The sequence below is a fragment of the Adiantum capillus-veneris genome, chromosome 15 (assembly GCF_014529385.1).
Source record: "Adiantum capillus-veneris isolate H3 chromosome 15, ASM1452938v2, whole genome shotgun sequence".
NCBI lineage: Eukaryota > Viridiplantae > Streptophyta > Polypodiopsida > Polypodiales > Pteridaceae > Adiantum > Adiantum capillus-veneris.
This window is the reverse complement of record NC_140945.1, coordinates 48771050-48777049: the sequence shown is the minus strand read 5'-3', so window position 1 is coordinate 48777049 and position 6000 is coordinate 48771050.

Below are 6000 nucleotides of genomic sequence, written 5' to 3'. Positions count from 1 at the left end.
ATAGTTGTCAATGAACAGGTTAGGAAATCCCATCAACATTTGCAAAAAACTATCTTTCTCCTCAAGTGTTAATTCCGTAGACAACATACCCTTCAACCTACTTCCTCCTAGGCCAGGTGATTTTCTCTCCTCTTCATTGGGTTTCCCTTTTGGTGATGGATCACCAGTTGTGCTTACCCTTTGTGGATCCTTCATAATGATACCCATCACATCAATGGAACTGTCACTTTTGTCGGTGGATGTGGTCTCCTCCTCAGAACTGGAAGATTCGCTAGTGGTTTCATTTGCCGATGTTTCCAGATTCATTTGCTTCTGCTTGCCAATCCTCATGTCGTAGTAGATTGTCTCCCCTTTCTTACCGGTCATGCGTAGAAGGCCAGTACCCCAGTCCTGTTTTGCCTTCATGGCCATCAACCATGGCCTTCCCAAAATTAGTGGATAGCCCTCCCCCTTAGTAGGCATTACAAAAACATCTACCTCTACCTCAGTGTTGAAAGCTTTGATTTTCACGGCACTTACCACACCCACACACTTTACTTTTGCATTGTTTGCCATCTTTGCCTTGCATGGAGAAGGCCTGTCAACCTCGAGCCCTAATCGAAGCATCATAGCTTCGCTCATTACACAGATTTGTACACCTCCATCAATGTAGGTGTTTCCAACCTTCTTTCCTTTTATGTTTACGTCGACAATTGGAAGGATGTCATCCATGTTGCATCCCGAAATTGCTCCGGCTACCTTTGTTTTGGAGCGTCTTGTACTTACCATTTTAGACCATTGTCGCCTTACTTTTGGTGCAAGATGTAGCAGCTATGGCCATGTAATCTTCGGTCCTTGCTCTGCCACATCCAATGTTAGATCATAGGGCTTTGAACTTTCCCCTAGTTGGAAGTCGGTGATGCCCAATTTCCGTCGTGGCCTGGATGGCCTCTTGCTAGTTTCTCCTCTCATGCTTCTCTCATCATCTGATTGTGTAGCCTTCTCCCTCCTAGCTCTTTTCACAGTCATGGCCTCAAGTGGTTCTAAAAAGGTTACCTTCTCCTTACCCTTGTCCCTCTCCTTTGCTCTGGGTGGATCCACTACTACGGCTTTTCCTTTCTCTTCTAGCCTTATGATGTTTACAGGGCGATGAGGTGGTGGGGCTGGTGGAAGAGGTGGAATGGATGCTTGTAGTGGTGTCTGGGGTGGACGTAGAATTTGTGTTGGTGGGGTTGGTGCTCGGGGTGGGGGTGTTCTTTCTCTAGGGGGTGACAATTGGTTCCTCCTACCTCCTCTATTATAGTTTTGTCGTGGGTTGGGACAATAGTACATACCGTGACCATCTTCTCCACAGTTGTAGCAATGATACTCCCTGTTTTGTCGTCGTGCTCTTCCAAGGTCTTGATCTCTTTCTTGACTCCTCCCTTGCTGTATTAAGTGGACAGACAAATTTTGCAGTTGGTCAGTAATATGGGCCAACATATTTTGTTGGTCATCTCTTACCCCAAGAGCTGGTGGTGGTGGTGGAATGGTGGTTGTCATAGTTGCTGGTCGACGTGATGTTGTTGTTTTTGTTGACTCGGTTTCTTTGGCTTTCATTCGCAGCTTCTTGTCCTTAAGGCGAGCAATCTCAACGGCTAACTCGTACGTAGCCGGGAATCTACCTTTCACCTTCTCCTTGAGAAGCGTCCATAAGCCATGCGTGAACCGATCTTTTTTTAAGAAATCGGGTGCAGCTTTCCCCCTTGCCAGTGACTCAACCCACCGTTCCCACAAATCCACAAATTTGGACTCATAGGTGGCATATTCTAAAAGACCCTCCTGCTTCAAGTCTCTCAACTTGTCCCACAACTTTTCTGAAGTGGTACCTCCCCCGAAGCGCCTCTTAAAAGCGGTTTTTAAGGGTTCCCAGTCATCCTTGGTTGCTTGTGGAAGTGCATTGTACCATGATCTAGCTTCTAGCTTCATGAGATGCTTAAAGATTATAACCCGGGATTCATCCGTATCTTTGTTGCTCACTACACATGCTACTTCAAAGTCATCTAGGAAGTCTGTTACCAAATCCTCCCCCTTCTTTCCTTTAAATGTTGGAAATGCTACACTTGCCATGATTACTGAGAGAGAGCTAGAAAGACACACTGCTTAACTTGCAAAAGTTTTTTTCTTCTTTACAAGGAGGCGTGTATACCCTCTTATACTAGGACATAGATTAAAACTTCAAACGGTACATTGCCTTGTACCAAAGGTAAGACAAATGGCTGATCTGATGCCAGAACCTCAAAAAATCGCTCCCCACCCAGCATGGTGTCAATGACGTGCTGGTAGTGAGCCTTCAAATCCAGTATTACCTTGATTGAGCATACACGTGTTGGTATGTGTGATCTGTCTTGAGGTAGGTTGTACTGATTCATGTGAAGCTTAGAGGTGCTTAGTCACTGTCCAAGCTTGTGGGAGAGGGTGGTGTTCTTTCCTGAAACAAACTCAGTAGATCCCTAGTTTCTCTAGTGAGAGTGTGAGCCAATGATTCCGTTATCTGTGCTGCAGCATCAGGTGCGACTTGAAAACTGACTGTGATAATTACCTCGGTGACTTGAGTTACAGTATTCTCAAAGTAGAATAGTGTTGATCCTCTATTGTGTAGAGCTCCTTCCATTTTGTTGTTGTGGGTTGGTTGTAGGTTGCGGACATGGTTTCGACCTTCTCCTTCTTCTTCTTGGCACTTGGCCTATGTATATCCACTGGGTTTGGCGTGTTGGTTGACTCTCCCACTGCAAATCGATTACCGTTACGCCTGGCACTCGAGCTTCGATGGAGATGCAGAGTTCGTCTAGTTGTGCTTGGAGCTCTTCTTCTTCTGTCGTCCAATTAGCAAATCCTGCTAGCCATTCATCCATTCACAATAGTTTAGGGGTTTCAGTCTTGTAAACTGAAGGGTTTCATGAAAAGATCCTCAGTGGGGGCACCAAATGATGGTAGCAAAGCGAACCCCGACGGCCTCTAAAACACCGGGGACTGAATGGCGCGCGTCGAGCCTGTCATGGTAAAGCAAACAGGGGGCACCACCTAGCTTCAGCGGCTAGGACGCAAACAACACACCACCATAACAAAGTTTTCATCCAAGAGAGATGGATGCTTGGGAGTAATGATGAAGAGGAAAGGGAATGAGATCAAGTGAGAGAGAGAGAGAGAGAGAGAGAGAGAGAGAGAGAGAGTGAGGGAGGGGGTATAGCGGCTTAGTACTTAGGCACCACAAAAGGATGGTGAATTCGCACACCCTTCACACATACACAAGCTCACTCCAAAACACAAGACTAGGTGGCGATTCTGCACACCTCACATGGGCAAAACATTGCAAGAAAACATACTCATAAAACCTCAAGCTTTATTTAGAGAATTAGGCGATGAAATGGGGAGCATAGGGTAGGGGAATGAGAAGGGAGAGAGTGGTAGAGCACATGGCGGATAGGTGGGAGTTGATGGCGAAGACTCGCACGAGGATTATGGCCATCATCCTTCATTTAGTTGCCCTTCATCTTCCATAGCCAAGGGTGTAGAGGTCATGCTCAAGACAAGCATGGTGATTGCGGTGATGGTGATGGTGTGGGTGTGTGTGTGTGCACTAGGCACACACAGTGCATAGTGTGTTCTTTGGTGATGTTGTGTGTGTCCTTAGTGTGATGGTGACCCCTCTTTATATAGGGGAGGAGGGGGGAGAAATTCTAGAATTTAGAAATGAAGAAATCATTATCTACATAGGCCATGTGACTGTGGGCCCCACTTGTCTGGCTGTGTGTATATGTGCCAGAACAGCAGTCTCATGAGAGAGAGACTAAGAGAGAGAGGTGGGTTGATGAAAAAAAGTGAGAGGTGACATGGAGAATAAAGTAATTACAAGAGGGGAGAGAGGGGAGTGTGTTCAGAGCTGAATCTGTGTGCAGATGTGTGTGAACACAAGAAAAATCAGGTAACCACCGGGTGGGGATGGGTCTGTGGGCACCTTTTTCAGTGAAACTGAGTGTGTGTGAGTGTGGGGGAGGTTATTTAGCTACAAGACAAGAGACATGGCGCCCTTTAGAGAGAGAGGGGGGTATTTGGGTCATGGGATATGATAGGAGAGAGAAAGAGGGGGTGAGGTATACTATTTTGGAAGATAGGGTAAGTTGCATGTGAGTTAGGGTGCATTATTGGTGAGTTATAATGCATTATTGGTGAGAGGTGGGGTAGCTTGAGGGGAGAGAGAAAGGAGAAAGGACAAGGGGAAGAGAGAGGGGGTTGACCTTTTGAGTGGAGGAGAGGAAAAGGGACACCCGGCGGGGCAACAGTGAAGAAAAAGGAGGCAAGGTGGGGATGGGCTACCCCGCAGGCATGAGGTGGCCTATTTTACCTTTCTTATATATTTACATAATCATACTTTATTTTTTTTCTTACTTTTTCCAATGCTTTTTTATCACTCCCTCCCTAAGAGGGGGTTTTCATGGGGTGGGGACGAGAGAAGAGGGGTATGGGAGCTTGGCTTGTGAAAAGCCCCCATCAATGCTATCATATGACACTTCATGGCATTGACCAAATTTGGTTGCACCAACATGAATGGATTTTGGAGAAACTAAAGAGTAAGTGGGTTAAGAATTTTGGTAACTTGAGTCTTCTAGATATGTACACGCATTGTAGGCAACTATACAAGCAGTCAAATGACAAAAAGATGCCATTCTATGATTCACTCCCATGTACGCTTTTTTTTTAATAGGGATGTATGCAGTGGGATTGAAGTGTTGGCTACCCATCGCAGAGTGGGAAGTCTTTAGTGTATCAAGCTTGAAAGGATTAAATGAACAGGAGAGTCACCATATCATTGGATGTGTAATATGTTCAACCTTGCACGTCAACATGGTATGCCTTATGATTGGAGCACGAATTGGGTCAAGCATTTGCATGAAGGAGGGGATGTAAAGAATGAAAATAACTTGTGGACTATAATGATTAGTTTACTTATGGCAACATTGTTTTGGATCCATAATGGAGATATGATTGAGTAAATCGGTTGAAAATAATGGGAAGCATGAAAAAGGACAAGGGGGCTTCTTTCAACATCATAGCACCATTGTCCATCTTGTCACTCTTTGTGTTCTCATGGAGGAAAGTTGGTTGGGTAAGCGATTGTATTGTTGCTTTATGGGCTTCAAGAAAGCCTTTTCTATGATTCCATGTAACAATTTGTGGAGAAGGATGGAAAAACCCCAAGTGCCAAATGAGTTTAGGCTTGCAGTTTTTGGAATCTATGAAAAAGTAATATGACAGTTGCACATGGAAAAATGAATTTTTGCAAGCATAATTGGGGTTAAACAAGGATATCCATTGAGTTGGTACCAACTCTCTTCGGTCCATGCATTGATCAATTCGAATAAATGATACTTGATTTAATGCAACAAGAAGGATTACTATTACCTACTTGCAGTTCAAAATCATGTATTGATGTATCTAAATGACTAGTGAAGCTATGGACTTTTTTAATAACCTCAAGTTTTGAAGACATTTTCAATTCATCATGGATCTCTTAATTAAGCAAAAGTATTTTTCCAGGTAAGGTCAGGCAAAAAAATCGAACTTGCTTATGCTTTATAAAACAATTCATTGTTTTTCCTTGTAACCTAACTACATGATTAACACGAGGAGCAAGACCAAGAATGCTTATAGTTAGCTTCAAGTAGGTGTCAAAAATGTTTTGTTAGCACTAATCATCCGAGATCCTTCTATAAGATAATAGCAAAGTAAAGCAAATCAAAAAGAAAAAAAAAGGAGGGGGGGGGGGGCCTTAGCTAGGGTGCAGGGAGTAGGAGACGTATGAGGCACACAAGTGCCAGTTGTCACACAGAGGTAAAGGATGATGACGGGTGTTGGAGAGCATATATGTTTTTTCAATATGTCCTTGCACTTATAGCAGACAGGTTGTGGCACTGAACTGGTTCAACTCAATTAACTTCTCTGTATTGTCGGGTTGAGCTTGACCACGAGGGGATGCATGGC